This window comes from Sciurus vulgaris (assembly GCF_902686455.1).
Source record: "Sciurus vulgaris genome assembly, chromosome: 15".
NCBI classification, from domain to species: Eukaryota; Metazoa; Chordata; class Mammalia; order Rodentia; family Sciuridae; genus Sciurus; species Sciurus vulgaris.
In genome coordinates this window covers 36,623,328-36,645,106 of record NC_136476.1, presented here as the reverse complement: position 1 = coordinate 36,645,106, position 21,779 = coordinate 36,623,328, and the positions used below count along the sequence as shown (strand labels likewise).

General features: G+C 38.0%; 1 protein-coding gene across 1 annotated transcript in view; it reads right to left on the bottom strand.

Annotated features, from left to right (window-relative positions):
- Positions 1 to 21,779, bottom strand: part of LOC306644949 (uncharacterized protein) — a gene marked incomplete at both ends in the record, with an annotated part of 463,174 nt that overhangs the window by 338,369 nt on the left and 103,026 nt on the right. The gene's annotated exons all lie outside the window — the stretch shown is intronic.

Genomic DNA, 21,779 nt, shown 5'->3' with positions numbered 1-21,779 from the left:
CTAAGGTAGCTTTTCTTCCTGGAAAGCTCCTCTGCATCAGTCCATCGTCTTGACATCATCTGTGCTTTCTCCAGGTCTTCATGATGTGTAGCTCTCTATTTTAATTTCACTTTTTAGATTGCTTATTCCTGCATGAGACTTCCTCACTGACTGTGAGTGCCTTGCGGACAGGAACTGTCTTATTCAAGACCAGTTCTAGTCTTGTCTAAGCACTGGGACAAAGCAGTGTGACTGGGCCAAGATTCTGGTTTTGATAGGTACAGTTTTTATTTTTGAAAAGGAACTATTTCTCCTATGTATCTCATGATATGTGTGTATTATAATTTTATCCTTAGGCTTATTATTACAGTTTCACATTCAGTTCTACCTCTTTGATCATATTTTTTTTCAATTTTGGTAAATATGTTTTCCTTTGTTCTTCTTTCTACTCCAAAGGCCTAGCGACTGCCTGACATACCATGGGCTGTGGGGGCCAGTCACTGTTTTTGCCTCCCTGATACTCTCTTTCTTCCAACAATAGAAACACTGGTGGGACTGTCAATCGGGTTTCCCATGCTTCTCTGGTCTCAGGGGTGAGACAATCCTCTAGAAAATCAGATAGTTACTCCCTGGAATTTAAAATTTTGGGAGAGCACTACAGAGGGAGAGAGTGATTGAAGTTTATTCATCCCAGAAGAGATTTCCCCTAGTCCCTGTGACCTGGATTCTCCTGAGCTGTCCTTCCTATCCATTTCACAGGTTACCAGTAGCCTTCCAGTATGCTCTTATACAAAGGTTCAAGGTAGACAAAGTCTATTTCTGTTGCTTGCAAACAACCAGCACCCCATGATAAATAAGTATTCAACAGGTATTTGCTGAATTAATAATAACCAAGGAATATTCGAATCAAAGAGAGTTCTTCCCAAGTTAAAAGGAACCTATGAATTCCTAGAAACATGAAGGACTAGAAGGAAATTCATGCTCTATGATACAGTTTGGATGTGAGGTGTCCCCCAAAAGCTCACATGTGAGACAATGCAGGAAGGTTCAGAGGAGAAATTATTTGGTTGTGAAAGTCTCAATGCAATCAGTGCATTAATCCCAGATGGGGTTAATTGAAGTGGTAGGGTATAACTGGAGGAGGTGGGAATTGGGGTGTGACTTTGGGTTTTATATCTAGAGAGCAGGGTCTCTCTCTCTCTCTCTGCTTCCCTCCACCACCTCTCCTGCCATGATGTTCAGCCTCACCTGGAGCCCAGAGGAATGCAGCAGGCCTCCTATGGACTAAGACATCAGAAACCATGAGCCCTCTGATAAACTTTTCTTCCTTTACGGTTGTGTTGGTGGAATCATTTAGTCACAGCATCAAAAGAGCTGATTAATATACTCTAGAAAGCAAGGTGATGAATAGAAAGAACCCTGGGGCAAGAAGAGGATCTAAGTTGTACATGACAAAGGGACTTGGCTCAGGGGAGAGACATCCTTCACCTTGATTCTGGAACCACAGGAGAGATAGGTTAAGCGAAAGAAAGAGCAAAGGAGGGTGGTCAGTAGGGACCTTGACTTTCACTAGGGAAGGAGATATGTGTGTGGGGAGGTATGTTGAGGGATTTTAACAGAGTATCTGAAATGATGTTCTGAGGAGGATATTAAGTAGTCAAAGGTGAGGAGGATTGCTGGAGACTTGAAGACAAATATGAACCTCTCAGGTTATTAAAACCTCAATGATAAAGCCTTCCCATTGCAAGTGTAATTAAGATATACAATGACTGACAAAATATTAATAACAACTGGGAAAAGTACTCTTTAGGGAAAGTAAAGGCATTCTCTTGGTGTATTTCTTGAGGCAATATTGCAGGTTTCAGCTAACTCACTAGATCCCACAGAGGTTAACTTTCACAGCTGCCCGGCTATCACAGACTTAACCAGGTTTAGTCTCTGGTCCACATAATGAAAAGATAATAGGACTTAGCCATAATTCATGTTTTAGACATTTGCAAACAAACAAACTAAGATGACTGCTGCTTCTCACTTAAAGCTACTGTGCAGCATGTGCTCATTATTACAATCACACATTCAAGTGTACTGTATTTATATATAGTTTTTCTTTCGGGGTATTTGGTGAATATTACTTTTTCTTTATTCATCATACATAATAAAGACGCTATGCAGAGAACCAAAAAAGGGGCTGGATATTTTCCCTAAAGAGAGGGCTTTTCAGATGTGCTCTGTCATTTGTCATCCAGAGGAAAGCAGGTATCATCACCACTTAAAAAAAAAAAAAAAAAAGTAAGTGAATTACATCGACTTGATGCACAGCAGGCTCACAGCTTTCATGGGCCTTTGTATTCCACATATGCTTGCTCTCTGTGGTCTCCTCTCAAATTGTTCTAGGCATCTAGGAGATAAAACAGGCAGGAAAGCAGGAGACGTCAGAGCAAGTGGCTCCATAGGTCACCTCACTCGTGAGACACAAAGCCAGAAATCTACCTTCAGACAGGAAATTAAATACTTACAAAGAACCCACCAACCCATTCCACAGTCTGACATTTAAGACTTTTTCCCCTCATTACCACTTCCCTTTCTAAAGCATTCACCCTCCCTCAATGACTTCATAAAATCAGATTATTATTAAAAGAAAAAAATACATGGAGCTAAACACACCCTAAGGTCAGTGAAATCCTCAGTCTGTATCTGACACTTTCTTCTTTCTTTCAAGGAAGGCCACTCAATTAGTACAGCTTTACCTGTGAGCAACCATTTCTCTACTTTGCTTGGTGTCATGGACCAGCAGACTCTGAGTGTTTTGCTAATGAAGCCACTGTCTTTGGCCTCCTGCTGTGAGCCAGCTCTGTCTCCACTCCCTGAGCTCCTCATACAGGTGTGCTAACTGTACTCTGCATCTTACCTCTGTTCACTCTTTTCAAATACTGTTATTTGTCTTCCCTGGAGACACTGGTTTCCATTAATGAACGATGCAGGTACTTGAATTTCTACACTCATGGGTGTGTGTGGACATGTGTGCACATATGTTTGTAAGCATGTATGAATATGTGAAATATGAATTCGTTAAACAAACGTCTGCTTCCACTTACTGGGTTAAATTGGTCTTTGTTTCGCTTGTTAAGAGTGCGAAGGCTAGGACCACGTGAGTGCCTAAATGGTTCAATGATTATTAGTAGAAAATATTTAAGAGATTTTTATTAAAGGAAAATGGTCCAATTTTATTAGTGGAGAATGCTATGTCCATCTTTATCAGGGGCAACTCCAGCAGTGCCAGTTGTTCCAGGTGACCTTAAAGCCCAACTGTCATTAATGGCATCTTTGGATGTAGATAGTAGTTGGAGGCAGTAACTAACTTAGAGCATCAGGTGCTGGAAGACAGGAGACCCAGTAAAAGAGAGGTGATTTTTCCATGGGTCTCTTTTGGTATGAAGAATGTATTTTCTTAAAATAATATTAATTGCCATTTGTGAAACAATAGCATGTGCCAAGTACTGGATGAATTACATATATGATTATCAAAAGAACCCTTCATTACGAGCATTATTTCTCCTTCCCTCTTCCATGGAATAGTCACACATTGATGTGAGAGCCAGCATCTTGTTTACAAAGGCAGTGAAACACAGGTGTCACTGTGTTGGGTACCCTGCTGAGAACTCTTTTCAGATAACTTGTCTATAATAAATGTAGAGCCACTTATTTAGAACTAACAAGTAATAGATGTTACTAACAGATGTGTAAATAAGATCTCCAACCAACTAATTCCCTGGCTACAGTACTGAGGAGGGACAAATATTCTCATTTATAATATAATACATGTGTATTCCCTCAGCCATATATAAGACTCTTAATTCTTAATCACAACAAATGCTGCTCCATTCTTTATTCAGCAAAATAATTGTGCATTATAAAATTGTAACCAATACCCTAGTTTGTTGCAAATGATATCAAAATGAAAGGTCCTTAACCCCATCCTCAAGTTCTAATTGGAGAACCTATTTTTAGACCAACTGGCTTGATTCAATAGTTTTTTTATTCAAGCGAGTTTCAGCTAGATTCCAAACTGATTGGGATAAAGCCAACTCTATATGTTCCTTTTCAACATCCATACTCAAGGCTAATGGCACCAGTGGAATGCAGAACTACCCTGAGACCTTCACTATCAAAGGGTCAATTTTTAGGCAGCATGCCCACCCAATGAAATCTTACGTAGATTCTTATCTGAAATAGCAAGAAGGTTAAATCAGAAGGCAACCTAAGCTGTTATCTCCAGTTAAGTAGAATTACTTGTACATTGTTTGTAAATAAAAGGGTGGCCCTCATCCTTCTGTGGCTTATGTTACCAAAAAGCTATGCAAAAACAAATGGGCATTACCTCAGGGCACTTGCTCTGCACAATTATTTTAGTTACCATAAAAATGCAAAAGGGGCTGGTGGTGAGCGGGATACAGGGAATGAAATGTGGAACACTAAGCTCTGTAAGGAGGAGAAAGTGGGGAGCTAAGGGAGGGGAAGGAATAGAAAATTGGTTCAAAAATGGTTGGCAACTAACAAGAAACTAAAAGCACTTTGGGGTCCAATATGGGAAATGAAATCCAGTCCATTAGGAATGCTAAGCATTGCGATGACCTTTCAAAACCAGGGTGCAGTATTATAAAGTTCTCCAAGAATCAGTTGTCTTGCCCAAGGATCCCTGTGTTTATCCTTTTCCTCAGTGCTCATTCTGAACAAAAAACAAGGAAAAGCAACACAGTGGCTCCATCAGCCTCAAGTCCACTCTGTGCTAAAAGGGTCTCTGCTATCCCCAAACCCATCTTGCCTAACATTCTGGTCTGTGTGCCAGGGAAGTAAAAGCATTAAAGGGACAGATGAACCAAGGTCTGCATTCATCATCATGACTAATACAGAGCGTGGTCCTTTAATGAAGGCTTGGGGCACAGGCTGGGTGGAGGCTGGGTGGAGGATGGGTGAGGGACTGAAAACAAAAGGAAGCTTGCAAAAGATTTTTTGAAAAAACCTAGAAAAGTAAAAACATTTCTCAAACACTGGTAATTTAGAATGTGATAATTTAACATAGATGAGACAAGTTTATCCATGAGAAAGGGAGTGATAAAAATATTAGCAGTAAAAAAAAAAAACGACTGATGTTTACTCAGTAATAACAACTCACATTTATAGAGCACTTACTTTGGGCTGGGCACTATTCTAAGTTCTTAGCACAGCCCTCTGGCTTAGCTATACATACTATGTCATTTTAGAGATAAAGAAATTAGTGCAGTGTCCAAAGTCCTATTGGTAGCAGAGCCAGGATTTGAACCTGGATCATCTGACTCCCAAACGGGCATTTTTATCCACTATGGCACTAATAAGTATGTTTATGTTTTTAGCATTCTAACTCCCATTATGGAAAAACTGCTAATTATAAATGTACCTCTTCTATTAATTTGCACAATCTTGGCAGGACCCATTCCTGCGTGCCTTCTGTTAAGAAACAATTTGGCAAGACATTAGCAGACTAAAAAAAAAAAAATCAGAATTAAAACAAATTACTATAATTTTTTTTTTAAAGCTGAAGTTACTTGAAGTTTTACTCATCAGTCTTTTCATTAACTTAGACTAAACCATTCCCAATTAAGCCAAAAGAAAAGGGTTTCATGACTATGCTGTCATTGAGCATTTAATTTCTTTTAGTTCAAAATGCAGTTTCCTCCTCAGACAGTCATTCAGTATGTTATACTGTAAGGCCCCCAAAAAGGAAACCCCAACTCTGTCCCATGGATGGACGGCAACCCCAATCAACCGCAGGAGGCGTCACTTGATGCAAACCGCAAGAGGTGTTTATTCCAGCGCGCTGGGACCCAACTCCAGGAGTCGAGTCCCTAGCAGAAAATCTTGTAGGTTTATAAAGGCAGAAACCACACATCGGGAGGGGTCACACATGAAAGGGAAAAGGGGGACAAAGCTGCCAGGAAGTTTCAAAGGGGGTCTGGGTTTGCTGACAACATGTTTCACAATGTTTTACAACAGGCTGTAGATTCTGGTCAATAGTTTCTGGTAATCCTACTGTTTGAGCACTATTTAGTCATCTAGCCCAATTTACTCTTTTACCCTCTGTTTGGGGCTATTTCCTGGAACAGCTTTTAGGGGCTTTTGCTCCCATCACTGGGAGGGTGACCTCAGGGAGTTAAGATAACCAGGAGGGTGACATCAGAGAGTTAAGACAATGGGCAGGAGACCTTAGGGAGTTGAGATAAAAAAATGTTCATTCTTTAGAACAGCTTACAGCTTAAAAATGTTCACTCTTTAAAACAGCTTAAAAAAATGTTCATTCTTTCATTTCCCCATTTTCTTTTCGGAAAGTTCTAATCATGGAACTTCTGTCTCTACATATTCTTCCCCCAAATTGTTTCCTTGGCGGAGGGACTGATATTGTTGCCTGAGCATTAGCACCTGTACAGCATTTACTCTTTCCCTGATGAAGGTAACTAGGCGATTTCAGGCAGGCAAGAGCCGAGGGGGCGGGCCACCAATTAGCAGCCCCTTGTTTGCAGTCCTTGGTAAACAGTCCTTGATAAAGGCAGGTAAATTTGGTAATCAATGGGCTCCGGAGATCCTTGACATTCCATTCTTCCAGGGGCAGTCTCCAACTTCCAGAGGCAGATGATTTTATGGCCATTTCCTTGATTTGACCCGATCCCCTATTTCTACACTAACTACCTGTTTCCAATTCTGGCTTTATTTTCCCCTCTAATCTCAGGAACTCCATGCTGCTGGGGAAGGAGGTCGATGACCGCTCTAGCTTCTTCGAGCTGGAAGTGGGTGGCGTGGGGCAAGCAGCTTGGAGTTCCTTTTCTAAAAATCGGGTCAATCAAGGGGTCCCAGGAAGAAGCCTGGTTGGGGAAGAGCAGTTTGTAAAGTCATCTGGGGGCGGCTGCTTCTATGATAGAAGAACAAAAAGACATGAGTACTGAAATGAGATTAGCACAAAGTAAATGTTGCAGCATCTGAAACATGCCACTGAGTATCATGAAAATGACAGAAGTTAATCTCTCACCAGAATGTGGAAGAACTGAGAAATTGTTCCCATAACTAGGCCTAGCAAAGGCTGGAGAGAACAAGGCCTTTATTTGGGGACTTTAACATTGTCATAGATGTCCCCAGAAAATATAGTTAAGCTACTTAATGTCATCTGATTTTGTAAAATATCCCTTTATTGGTATAACCTGTGTTTAGTAGAGATCTCTATACTTCTGTTACTTAGGAATAGATAATCATACTAACAAACATAGATTAAGTCTACCTGTGTAGCTTAGGAAGGTCTTAAACTGACTAAAAACTTCTGACTCTGGCAGTTTCTCTTGATAGTTATCAGGCACATTTGCTGAAGAATCTTTCTTTCATTTGTAGCTTCCAGCCTTTATTCTAGTGGGCTAATACAAGTGTACATCTTAAGTTACATTTAATTATTATTTCCTTTAAATGCCCAAGAATGGCTATATTTTGGTTTTAACTGTTTTGCTGGGTATCTAAGATCAAGTTGGTCAAATTGACCTGGTTCCTGTCTTGTTAAAGAGTCAGCTGAGTTCCCACAGGGGTCACTCGTACAGAACTTAAGAGCGGCTCCTTAGCTCCACCAGTGACTTTGATTAGGCAGGGTCTCTTGATGAGGTGACTTCCTTTAGAAACATCAAGGGATGTTTCCCCTTTTCCATGACCCTCCTCTGCAGCAGATGCACTGGATAATTTTTCATCCTCTAGTCTCAACAATCTCCTTGATCAGGAGGTTGTGTGACCCAGAGTTGCAACGCTCCTTAGAGAAGTTCTCTTACTCCCTGGGTTCAGGCTAACATTGAGGGCAAGACCCAAATATGGACTTTTCTTGACCTCTGTATTTAACTCCAATTTCTAAGTTTGATCTTAATTATCCAGCAAGCCAGTCTCACCAGTCATAAATTAAGAGTAATGGGCTTTAACTTTAATGTCCATAACTTTACAGTTATTTACCCTTTTATCTAACTGGAGTCTGCATTAGTACTGGAAGTTACCACTATCTGTTCTATAGGTGATGGCTTATTATCACAAGTTACCTAGGTTGTTTGTTCTTGGAGCAGCTACTTCTGCAAAACATTAACAGGTAACAGTTTTACAAAATGAAATTAGCAAGAGTAAAAATATATTCAGCTTGTATAATAGCTATCTTGAATTTTGACTGAGAACCACATCATATCCCCTATTTGAGATCACAGTACTTTTACAACAAAAACCAATCTTTTGACTATAACTTTAAATAAGCTGAAGTCTGGCTTATTTTGGAGTCACTCTAACATGCAGTGAGATGGGAGGCAGAGCCTTATCTCAGGTAAGGCAGGGCTCTTTACAGATCTTAAGTGTTCTAATTCTGATGTTGATCTTTGCTTCTTTTCCTTAAATACCATTAAGTAGTTTACATATACTGTTTCCTGAGTTTATATAAACTTTATAATTAACACAATTTAACATAGTATCTAAAACATGAATCAAAGAAAGGCTGAGAGAGCTTTTAACTTTCCTTTTGTGTGATTAAGTGGCAAAATGTTTTCATGTTTCTTTCATATTTCACAATATTAACCTTTAAACAAATCAGACTCTAATGTTTAGAAATACATTTACACTTGAAATTCTTTATCTCAGTGTAAAAAGTAACAAATTTTACACATACCCTATTGATAGCAGGTCCTATAATAGAACATTAAATGATAGAAATAAATCCCCAATAAAATTTACTCTTTATAAGTTTAAGATTACCATTACAGACAAGTTTAATCTGGAGGATAGCAGAGCTTAATAAATTCCTTGCTTTAAAAACTTGTGGTCCTGAAAAATATGAACACATTTAATATACAACTAGTGACCATTTCACAAATACCTTGACACTTTTATCTTACCAAATTGAGTTTTTAAAGAGAAATGTATACTCTGTAACAAAGTACAGTACTCTATAATAGTTGTTTAACCATAATTGTATACACCCCAATTTTTAAGACTAATTGTTCTAAAGAATAAACTTAATAGACACAAAGTTAAGAGTAAATTAGTGTTTCAAATCCTTGTCATTTTACCATGTCATTCTACCATATAGATTAAACTTTGGTTTATATCAGAACGTTAGTATTTCACCTTAGGAAAAACCTTCAATAGTTTTAGCTGTCTCACATACATATAACCAACTTAGTTACACACAAACTTGTTGAAACTTGCCCTTTACTTACACAGACTTTCTTAGCTCTTACTTAGACCCTCATGTATTTCATCACACAAGCACTTTCTTACCCAGAAACATTTCCTTTTTCCTTTTACTAAATATATTTCCATACCCAGAACCTTTTATTTTCTCTTTCCTATTCGTTGACCCCTTTTTGTTCACATTCTGAAACAACTCTTATGAAATTTCTGAATTTAGATAAATTACTCTATTTTAATAAGATTAAATATTCTGTTGTTTATAGTACTCTAATTGAAACACAGTTGAAACTTTTGGGACCCTTTGTATATAGAATTGCACTTGTTAGGACATAACTCTTAGTAACCTTGTTTTTAGTTTAGTGATGACACAAAGCAAGTTTAAACCCTTTTATTTACCAACCTATGAAAACACCAATAATGTTTAAGTATGATACCCCATGGAATTTAATGAGTTAAAAGTACTCGATGTTATTTAACAATTAGCATTTTAACTTTGTAAATTAATCAGATGTCTCTACAAACACATTAGAGTAATCCCATACATGTTAACTCTAATTCACTTATTCTGTAAAAAAAACCAAGATATCAGACAAGTGTCCTGAACAGTATTTGCTGTCTCTTCCCTGTTGAAGAAAAGTCCTAGAAACAATTGATATTAGACATTTTATTAACATCAATATTTTATTAGCTTGACCACCTAGAGACTTGCAAGTTATTTTCAAAGACATTTTACTCTTATTAGTTTACCCAATTTGAACCTTTTTTAAATTACGTGAATTAAAAGTATCTGGATCCATTTTTAAAATTTTAATTTTAGGAGCGCTCAGTTTTGATACAGACAAAACATGACATCAGACAGCACAACATACAAATAACACAAAATCAAGCCCTTGTAACTTTATAGGTGAATCTCCATTGTAGTGTAACAGATGTTCAAAAACTCTAGTTGAATAAAAAATAGAACTGATCAAAAAATCATGAGCTCAAAAAAACATATAATAAAAATATAGCATTTACTTTGCTGGAGTTTTAAAGACTCTTTTTACCTTTTCTTTCCCTGGGTTTGAGACCGGTCTCCTACTGAGCCTTTAGGCTTCTTTTATTTATATTTCAATGTAAGCCTTGACTGAGATCTGGAAGGATCTAACAGGTTTTAACAGAAACTCTGTGTCTAAGGCATTTTAGCCACCTCATCAGGACAGGTTGGATGTTAAAATTATGAGACCTTATTTTTCATTACTTTTGAGACTGAAGCTACTTTGCTAAGTTATCCTTCAGGGCTGTTGGGAGGGGGAGTCCAGAGAAGGAACCTTTGGGGTCCACCCGAGAGTAGCCCGGTCCGAGAACCCCCCAGTTGTTCCAACCCTTCCTCCACCTTGTCCACCACAAACACACAACAGAACCAGATACAGACGGGCGCCAATCTCTGATCCACCAATTGAACCCCATCAGCGCCCTTACCGACGGAGACTACCAGGCGTCCCTGGCTCTCCTTCCACCCTTAGGGCGTCCCCCAGGGCTGCAACCTGTGGCCCCCCAGGCACGTCTGCCGGCCACTGTTCGGTCACTCTCACGAGTCACCGAACGGCTGCCACCGAAACCGAAAGCGCGCTCACAGAACCAGACCAACTAACAAAACACAAGACAAAGACAGACAACTTCGGGGTACCCCTTCTTACCTCCAAGGTCGACTCCGCGGATGAGGGGGGGCCATCTTATCCCGGACGAGCCCCCAAATGTAAGGCCCCCAAAAAGGAAACCCCAACTCTGTCCCATGGATGGACGGCAACCCCAATCAACCGCAGGAGGCGTCACTTGATGCAAACCGCAAGAGGTGTTTATTCCAGCGCGCTGGGACCCAACTCCAGGAGTCGAGTCCCTAGCAGAAAATCTTGTAGGTTTATAAAGGCAGAAACCACACATCGGGAGGGGTCACACATGAAAGGGAAAAGGGGGACAAAGCTGCCAGGAAGTTTCAAAGGGGGTCTGGGTTTGCTGACAACATGTTTCACAATGTTTTACAACAGGCTGTAGATTCTGGTCAATAGTTTCTGGTAATCCTACTGTTTGAGCACTATTTAGTCATCTAGCCCAATTTACTCTTTTACCCTCTGTTTGGGGCTATTTCCTGGAACAGCTTTTAGGGGCTTTTGCTCCCATCACTGGGAGGGTGACCTCAGGGAGTTAAGATAACCAGGAGGGTGACATCAGAGAGTTAAGACAATGGGCAGGAGACCTTAGGGAGTTGAGATAAAAAAATGTTCATTCTTTAGAACAGCTTACAGCTTAAAAATGTTCACTCTTTAAAACAGCTTAAAAAAATGTTCATTCTTTCAATACTTTTACTTCAAACACTCTGCCTTCCATTCCAACAGCTTCCCTTCTTTAACCTGCAGAGACAATGCAGCATTTTGCTTAGTACAAATTGAGTATATTCCTGATCTGAATTGCCCAGAAATGTTTCAGATTTTGGAGTTTTTGGGGATTTGGGAATATGTGCAAATACTTTGCTGGCTGAGCATCCTGAATCTGAAAAATCTGAAACCCCAAATACCCCCGAAATCCCAAACTTTTGGAATATCATGAAATTGTTCAAAAAGTTTTGGATTTTGAAGCATCTTGATTTTAGATTAGGTATACTCAATCTGTGGCATCTACCCAGTAAAAGGAGCCCTAGCTTCAAAAGAAAACCTTCCTGCTACCCATGAGAAATACAATTCCCCATGCCTGGACTGGACACAACAAGGAACAGTGAGATCGCCGTGGTTCTCATCTCTTCTTTCCAGACCCTGAAGGAAGAAGGGGTCTGAAAGAAGCTACATACTCAAGAAAAGGGAGATATAAGTACCAATGCAAATGGCAGTTAAATAAAAGACTTTGCTGGCCCTTCACTTCTGTTAAGCAAAGAAGAAAATGGAGTCAGAGAAGTTCGCTCCTCCCTAGGCAGCACTAAGCAACACCTTCTGAATGTGAGAAGGAATCTCCAGTGTAGAAAAAGAAATAAACATAAATAGACTGCATTCCTCTTTAGAAATAGTTAATCTGTTTCTCCAAGTCTACTTTCAGTTACAGGGAATTTTGGTCCTGTTAAGAATGTGGCTTCATCTATTTCCTTTTTAATTGTGTAATCTCTCAAGGATTTCACGTATACAGAAAATACTGATGCATCCACTTTAATCAACCACTTCAAAATGCTTAAACAAACTATTCTGTCTAATTACAAGAGCTTGTGCCTGGACTTCAGAGTAATATGAAAGATCAGGATTGTAAATGACCTGTCTCATTTTTTAACCTTGTCCCTAAATTTACCACTGAACTAACAGTGTTCAAATCTAATCTCTCTGCCCTGTCAACTTTATCTTAAATACAGAGTAGCTAATTCTCAGACATTATGCACAGTGCTGTGAATTAATATGTGAATTTTGCTGCATTCACAGAAGATAACCCAGAAGCAGAACTGAATACAGCCAGAATCTAACAGATACATTCCTAAATTGAATCAAACCATTTATTGCAGTTTCACATGAAAATGCATAGGAGCTATTTCATAATTGTTCTTTCATTGGTGTCACTTTAAACAACTATTGTTTAAAGTGTGTTCTCTGTCAACATTTTCAGTGATCTATGATGCTAACTGCACAGTGAGTCAAATGCAAAACAAGCAAACAAACAAAAAGCAGAAAGGTTATTTGAGACAAATGTTCCACAAATATTCCCAACCAGCAACTACTCTACTTTGATGCATGGACAGAGCCATTCTAGCCAGTGTCCCTTGTCATTGGCCTAGGTGGCTGTTCAGACTGGTCAGAATGACCAAAAAAAAAAAAAAAAAAAAATTATTTCTGCCAAGGTGGAGAAATAACCTATGATGAGGAGAAGCACAGTAAAGTATCATCGTTAGTCTACAAATGGGAGGAAAATCAAATTTTAAAATACCTTAATAAAGTTACATTCTGAAGACCTCTCTGATCTCCCTGAAAATAGTCAAAGTGGAGGGATGTACCTTACTAATTCCTCCAGATTTTAAGGAATTTAAGGAATCCAGATTTTAAGTGATTCCTAACCACTCTTCAACCAAGGTATATTCAAATCCCACAAAATGTAGATGCAATTTTAGCCATGAAATTCAGGGCAACAGGAAATTTGTAAATGCTAAAAAAAAAAAAAAAAAACCATTCTCCAAATGGATAGTCTAGTTTTAAAAAGTTATTAGTCAAAGAGTAGTTTGCATTAGAAAAATCTCAGGAATCAACCATTCCCCAGCACACCACCATTAATAACAGCAATGTAATTCCTGCAAGAGAAGTAGCTAAAGGAAAGGCTTACAGTGACCAAGTTAAGATTTCTGACACTGACAGAATCATTCCAGTTTTCATTAGATTGGAACAGGTTTCTTAAAAAATGGAAATTTATGACCAAAAGACATGAATGCAAGTACATTCCCAACATCCAAAGAATTCCTGTTTGAGTAGAACTCTATGAGTTATTGCAGTTTCATTTTATTTATGGAAAATCTCAAAGGCATGAACTTCATCCTAACCTTCACCACTGTATTAAAAGGACCCATTTAATCTTAGAAAACATACATTGAGAAAAACCTTTGAAATGAGGGAGAAAAAATTCATAACCCAAAATATAATTGCACATGTTGAATAGCAATGAATGTCACACTTTCCCCTAACTTCATAAAAGGCCAGATGTGTGCTACACCCTTCTGCATGATTTCATAATTCTTACAACTCCACCCGACGAGATAACCCACCAGCATTTTTATGATCTTTCTTCCTTCCATGAAGAGCTGCTATTTAAATCTCTAGAGAAGTAAATCCCATACTAGCAAGAATGTATTACTTGCCTCTATCATTTTTTTGAATACAGCAGTGGAATAGATTATATTATTTATAGCCCATAGGTTGGCTATTCACTTCAGTAAACTTATCAAATACAAATTCAAATAGATTAATATGCCTCTCTCCATATTTACAATTTTTTCCCTTTGATTTTCAAATTCAAAAGAGTTATGTATAATATGGGGCAGAAGCAGCATGGATAACATACAGAAAACAGATCTGGGAATTACAGAAGGCTGAGTAATCTTGTCTTTGCTCCTGAGCTATATGCCCTTCCAGTTTTCTTACTATAAAATATGGGACAGTAGCATCTACTTCCCAGATATTAAAGAGACCAAGTACAAGCATTTTGTCTGAAAAGAAACAAAGTTAGCAAAACCATCAAGGTTGAAAATTTTTAAATCCTTTCAAAATAGGTGACTAAAAATAAACAGTGTGAATGGTATTAAGTATAGTTTACACAAAATAGAACACTAGAAGGTTCTTTGAAAACTGATGGGAATTGTAGACAATAGCCAGTAAGGTTAAACCTTCACATGACTCTGGCCCCTAGCAAGAGGTGTCCACACTAGCCACAGCCTCTGCTCTTCCCCAGCTTGGGCACGGGAACCTGGCACATAATCAGGAAAGGATCACCCGTGTGCTGGAAGGGGTCTTCCTTTATGCCTTACACACACACACACACACACTGGGTATGGCCTGTGAAAAGGTGGGCCTCTCATCTGCAGAAGGGGCAAGAATAAACATCAGTTGGGTGGCTTCAAAAAGCAGAAAAGGCAACACCCATCCTGGGCTGCTCCTGGTGGGAAAGAAGGAGCACAGAGCCCTTGGTCACTGGGGGTTTCCATTCCAAAAAGGATACATGGGAAGGTGATGCTGTGGTTTGAAAGTTCCTTCCAAAACTCAGGTTGAAATTCAATTACCATTAATAGAGGTGGGACCTTGAAGAGGTGATTAGGTCATGGCGGCACTTCCTTCATGAATAGATTAACATCATGATCTCCAGAATGTGATGGCTATAAAAGGGGGAAGTTTTGTCTCCTCCCCACACACCACCTTCTGTGCGTGTGCACAAGCCGTCTCGCTGTGTGATGTTTCCACCATGTAACGATGGAGCAGGGAGGCCCTTACCAGATGGCCAAACAAACTTCTTGTTGTTTTTAAGTTACCTGGTCTGTGGCACTCTGAGATAGCAGCACAAAGTAGACCAAAACAAGGAATAAGGTGATGCCATCTATTGGGGATTTGGAGTCCTAACTCATGTTCCCAAAAACCACCTCCAAGTGACAGCAAGAAATCCTCATGAGTTAGTTGGCTGAGTCATTCATCAGAACACTTTTTGTCTAGTAAAGGAAGTTACATAAAGCATAAAATGCACATGAAACCATGGAGTCTGAGACAGTGCCTGAACATTAAAACACCTGGTACAAGAGAAGGGCTCTATGAAGGTCAAGTTGTCTTCCCTTCCATTACAGCCTAGGCTCAGATCGTCAGATGATGTGAGGCTTTGCTAACAGAAGTCACCCAAGTATGTGCACATTGGTGGGGACGGTGGCCTGCAAAACTCAGAAGGATTTGAGAACGTGATTTTCAGCCCTCCTGTAAGAATGAAATTGTGCAAGAATAAAATCAAGGATTTTCAAGTTGCTTCTTATCTTTTTTTGTTGAGTCCTCAGGCAATGCAGTGAGAAATTAGAGATACTCAAATAGGAGCCATCCAGAGAGGCAATCTAGAAGATATAAGCTGTGCCTGAGAAGATTTGGCTTCTTAACGTCTGAGAAAAGATTAACATGGGATCTCAAGTAGAACTTAGCTGGCTCCTGAACTACCAGGTGGTAGTTCCATTGTCCTGAATCAGTTCAAAGGTTGGAATCTCATTAGGAGGCACTTCTCAGACCCACCTGCTTCCATATAATCATGTCACGCTGAGCACTTCTTTAATAGGAAAGTTGTGTTACCATTCCACAGATTATCATAGAAAGGATAAAAGTTTGGAATAATATCAACACTGCTTCTAGACCAGCAATATACTGTGTACATGGAGCTGAGAAGAAGTAATTTTCTCTGAGCTTCAGTTTCCTTATATTTTAAAGGTGGCTCATAACATTATTATGAGAATAAAACATATCCAGCAAACTCCTAGCACAGTGTCCAGGAGAGACAAAGTACCTCCAGATTTGGATTCTATACCCTTTGTCTCTACCCTTTAGTAAATTCTAAAACCAAGTCTTAACCAAAGGTTTCATGAAGCTAAGACATATTTGGGATTTTTCAGTCAAAAATTGATGTTTCCTATATTTCAGTGCATTATCTACTTTGTTTCTGACATTTTCTATTATAGTATTCCAATCACAGATTTTAAAAAGGTGGTTGCCTACACTAGCCTCCCTATCAGGTAAAACTGGTGTACCATTTAGGGTGCCCTATGTCAAAATATCTGACATCATAGTTTTAGACAGGAGCAATTTGATAATCATCCATACAGAATATAGTTGCAAAAGCAAAGAATATCATCCAGAGACAAAGCTCAGTTCAGGGGCGGGGGGAAAGCAATGGTTATGATCACTTCTAAATATTTCATTTAAAAATCAACTGTTTTTCTGGGTTTATTCTGGTTTTGTTGAAAATGGCCTTAATAATTACATGTAAAAATCAAGAAATTAAGTATGTTAAGTTCAACTTAAGGTGACGCCAATAACGTGTGCAATAACTTATTTTGAAATATAAATCTACTGTGGAAAATATGAGAGAGAATCACACAGATCTTGAGGTTCCTCCTATGGAATAACTTCATGACCAGAGGGTCTTAGCAAAAATTAGATATATTTGGCAATGAATTGACTTAAGAAAAAGGAAAAGAAAGTTTTCTGAAAATCCTAATAATTAGATATGTTAACATGATAATTAATGATATTGACTAAAGTACATAAAATGTCATCTACAAATCCAAGTAGAAGAGCTACTTCTCTAACTCTTCAGAAGGTCTAACTTGTTACACAGAAAATAACCTTTCAGACATAAGACTGGAAATGACTTCTCTGGGCCACAGTAGTATTTATAAAATATCTTCTCCTTTGAGAAAGATTTTTTAATTTTGTTTCAGTCAGTTTTTCTGCCAAGGTGACCAAAGCCAAGACCTGATAAAAGCTATTAGAGAAGGAAAAGTTTATTTGGGGGCTCACGGTTTCAGAGGGCTCAGTTCCCAGATGACCAACTCTGTTGCTCTGGGTCCAAAGTCAGGCAGAATAACATGGAAAATGGGTTTGGTGGAGGAAAGCAGTTGAGAGCATGATACCAGGAAGCAGACAGAAAGTGAGCTCCCCTCACCAAGGACAAAATATAAACCCCAAAAGCAGGCCCCCCAGGGAATCATCTCCTATGGTCACACCCTAACTGCCTACAGCTATCACCCAATTAATCCCTATCAAAGGATTAACCTACTGGTGAGATTAAGGTCTCATAACCCAATCATTTCATCTCTAAATCTTCTTGCATTATCTTACACAAGAGCTTTTGGGAAACACCTCATGACTAAACCATAACAACTTTTAATAAACCTAAATCCAAAGGCCTTGCTTGGTCCTCCTATTCCTCTCTTGGAAGGATTATGTTTAAATAATCCCACTTTTCATTTAATAGGTGTGCATCTTAAAAACAAATGCTTGATTTGCCCCAATGTAAACATATTCAGAAACTGCTTGTTCTTACATCAAGATTTTTATAATGACTTTGTACATTTGCATGCTTTAGAAAGACTCAGATGCTCACTTTCTAAATTATAAAAAGATTAAACCAAATACCAATGACCAATAAGTATATGAAAAAATGATCAGTTCTAGAAATAAATACCTAGTAAAACAGTTTGCCTAGCAAAGCAGTAAATGTTATAAAAAGTAAAAATACTCTTTGTTGGTGAGGTTGTAGGAAAATGGTCAATTTGGTGAGAATATAAACTGATGCCATATTTTTGCAAAAAGACTTTAAAATGTGCATGCCTTTTAGTTCTTCTTAATGGGGAAATTATTTTAAGAAATTAATGCGAAAAAAAGGCTTTAGTTACAAGAAAAGTACAGTAACGTTTTAAATGATTTGTTTAAAAAACCTATGGATTAAATTGTGATTAAAGCAATCAAACATTCAATCTGTAACAATGATTCCATAAATTCTAATTTTGGCCTAAGAAATTCAAAAAATAATATTAAAGGAATAAAGCAAGTAATAAAACCTTACATATACTACAATCTATTTTTTTATTTGCCTAAAATTCAAATCACACAAACATACCAAGATAAGAATTTGTAAATGCATACATCAAGAAGTTATCAAGGACTGGTGGGTTAGATATAGGAAGAAGTTTTAAATATTCTTTACTTTGCATCCTCTCACTTTTTGGCAATGAACATAAGCTTTTAATAAGAAAATTTAAAAATTAATGTAGTTGATTACACATAAGATTATTTTAAATGAATCATGCATTTTCAGTGGGGGTATAATCATCTCCAAAAAGGATGAACATTGGTTCTTAGGAGTTTATGAAAAACATCTTATTATTTAATCATATGCAAGCAAAATTAGAGCAATGGGTAAAATCATACAGTAACATTAAAAAGCTCAAAAATAAACTCCCTAGGGGGCAACAATGAAAGAAGTTGAGAAATACTGAATCAGACAGCAGGAAACTTTGTTTTCAATTTTCATATAAAGAATAAAATTAAAATTGTAAAAAAAAAAAAAAAAAAGAAGAAGAAGAAGAAAGAAAAGAAAAGCCAAAATTATTATTCTGAAATTTTCTGTTTATATTCTTCCTCCAAATAATGGCAAATATCTAACTCAAAACTGCAGGCAGAAACACATGCACACTGACATAAGCCGAAGCAAAAAGAAGTCATTAACAGACTCTCACATCAAATTGGGCCCTCTCAGCAGGTGAAGTCTATTTCACTTTACCTGATGGTACTCTTGACCATCTTTTCTCACACATTCATTTCTTTTTTTTAATAAAGAATTAAAGGCATTTTATATAAAAGAATTATATAAGTAGTAACACTTGGCCCAGTGTGAACACTCCTATGACTTTTCACACCAGTGTAATAATCCCAGGGACACTTACAATATGTTCCTATAGGCCTTCTGTGTTAACTGGTTACTTTTCACTATGGAAAAGTATTATTATTAGGTAAGTTTTTGAAATCCAATATTGTATTTGTCGCTGTAGCAATGAGATCAATAGGAGGTAATATATGACCTCAGAATCAGGTCATACTTTTTTTTTTTCTCTTTCAGATATTTATTTATTTTTTTAATTTATTTTTATTGTAAACAAATGGGATACATGTTGTTTCAGTTTGTACATGGAGTAACAGCATATCATTTGCATATTCATATATTTACATAGAGTAATGATGTTTGATTCATTCCGTTATTTTTTTCCTTCCCCCCCACCCCTCCCACTTCTCTTTTCCCTCTATACAGTCCCTCCTTCCTCCATTCTTGCCCCCCTCCCACCCCCCGTTAAGTGTCATCATCCGCTTATCAGTGAGATCATTCCTCTTTTGGATTTTTGAGATTGGCTTATCTCACTTAGCATGATATTCTCCAATTTCATCCATTTGCCTGCAAATGCCATAATTTTATTATTCTTTATAGCTGAGTAATATTCCAATGTATATATATATACCACAGTTTCTTTATCCATTCATCAACTGAAGGGCATCTAGGTTGATTCCATAGTCTGGCTATTGTGAATTGAGCCGCTATGAACATTGATGTGGCTGTATCTCTGTAGTATGCTGATTTTAAGTCCTTTGGGTATGGGCCGAGGAGTGGGATAGCTGGTTCAAATGGTAGGTCCATTCCAAGTTTTCTAAGGAATCTCCACACTGCTTTCCAGAGTGGCTGCACTAATTTGCAGCCCCACCAGCAATGAACAAGTGTACCTTTTTCCCCACATCCTCTCCAACACCTATTGTTGCTTGTATTCTTGATAATCGCCAATCTAACTGGGGTGAGATGGAATCTTAGTATAGTTTGATTTGCATTTCTCTTATTACTAAAGATGGTGAACACTTTTTCATGTATCTGTTGACTGCTTGTACATCTTCTTCTGTGAAGTGTCTATTCATTTCCTTAGCCCATTTGTTGATTGGGTTATTTGTATTCTTGGTGTAGAGTTTTTTGAGTTCTTTATAGATTCTGGAAATTAGTGCTCTATCTGAAGTATGAGTGGCAAAGATATTCTCCCACTCTGTCGGCTCTCTCTTCGCATTGCTGATAGTTTCCTTTGCTGAGAGAAAGCTATTTAGTTTGAATCTATCCCAGTTATTGATTCTTGCTTTTATTTCTTGTGCTAGGTCATATTTTTAATAGGCTAGAACATTCCAATCTTTCCAATTTAGTCAATATTTCTTATTTTAGCTTCTGAAAGGAATTATTTGAAATAAAACAATGCCAATAAAGCTTCATTCATTCCTTTCTCATACCAACTCCCAGTTACAACTACACATGGTTTCCAAGAAGAAACACAGCCATAAATGTCAGAATAGTGCCATCAGGCAAACATATGTTAAAAAATCACTACACTAAATTGAGCATACTTTTATTAGTTTGAAGGACCTAAACAATTGTGTCATAGCCCAGGCAATTCAAAGAAAGATACAGAAATCAGCTACGATTCTGGGATGGGGTCTTAGCAAAGATGAACATGCATATCTCATGGTATCACAGAGATGAAATGCAAGACTCCTTCAAGAGTCACCCCTCTCAACCCCTGCTGACTGAGTCTGCACTTGGCTCTGAAGTCGAGCAACACATTGAGGGAACCTGATTCTACAGACTTTTGAAGGGGAGATAGGAAAAGGTGCTAATGTCCCCCAAGCCAGCACAGAGCATTTGGGGCCAACATGAGCATGTTGCTGGCAGAGTTCTGTAAGAATTTGATGGCTAATCAATATTTTCATTACCAGATGCTTCTTGGGCACATTTCAGGTGGTTTCCATTAGTCAAGATAGGCTCTCCCTACCTAGCCTTAAAAAAAAAAAAGGCGGCTCAACAATGTATCACAAACATGCTAAGCCTGTAAGTCTAAATCAAACAAAATATTTCAAATGCCTTCCTCTTCCAAACATATTTTAAATACTCTTATTAGCTTTCTCTGTATGGATCAGATCTTTGTGATATATTTCAACCTGTGTAAATACAACAGCAATGTCAAATTGCTGTGATATTTAATTCACTGTCACCACTTTCACTGATGATGATCAAACAGTATTATTATTGCTCCTTCTGCCTCCTTGGCCCACCAAAAAACCAGTGACCCTACCTCATCTGAAGTTTCATTTCTTGTAGTTTCAGTTACCTAGGGTTAATCATAGTCCAAATTAATTAAGTGGACAATTCTAGATATAAACAGTTCATAAGTTCTAAATAACTTTTATTATACTATATTCATTATCCTATTTTGTTATTAGTTGATGATGTTCACCTTTAACTGTGTCTAATTTATAAGTTAAACTATATCACAGATATGTATATATCAGAAAAAAATAGAGTATACATAGGCTCAGTTCTGTTCAAAGAATGCTGTCACTGGGGGTCTTGGAACTTCTCTGTAGATGCAGATAACAGAGCTCCCATAATTACAGTATGGTGCTTAATGCCTGAGGACTTGTCAACAGGACAGGGAAACAAGATGCAGGCACTGTGGTGCTAACACGGGGTTGTGTTAA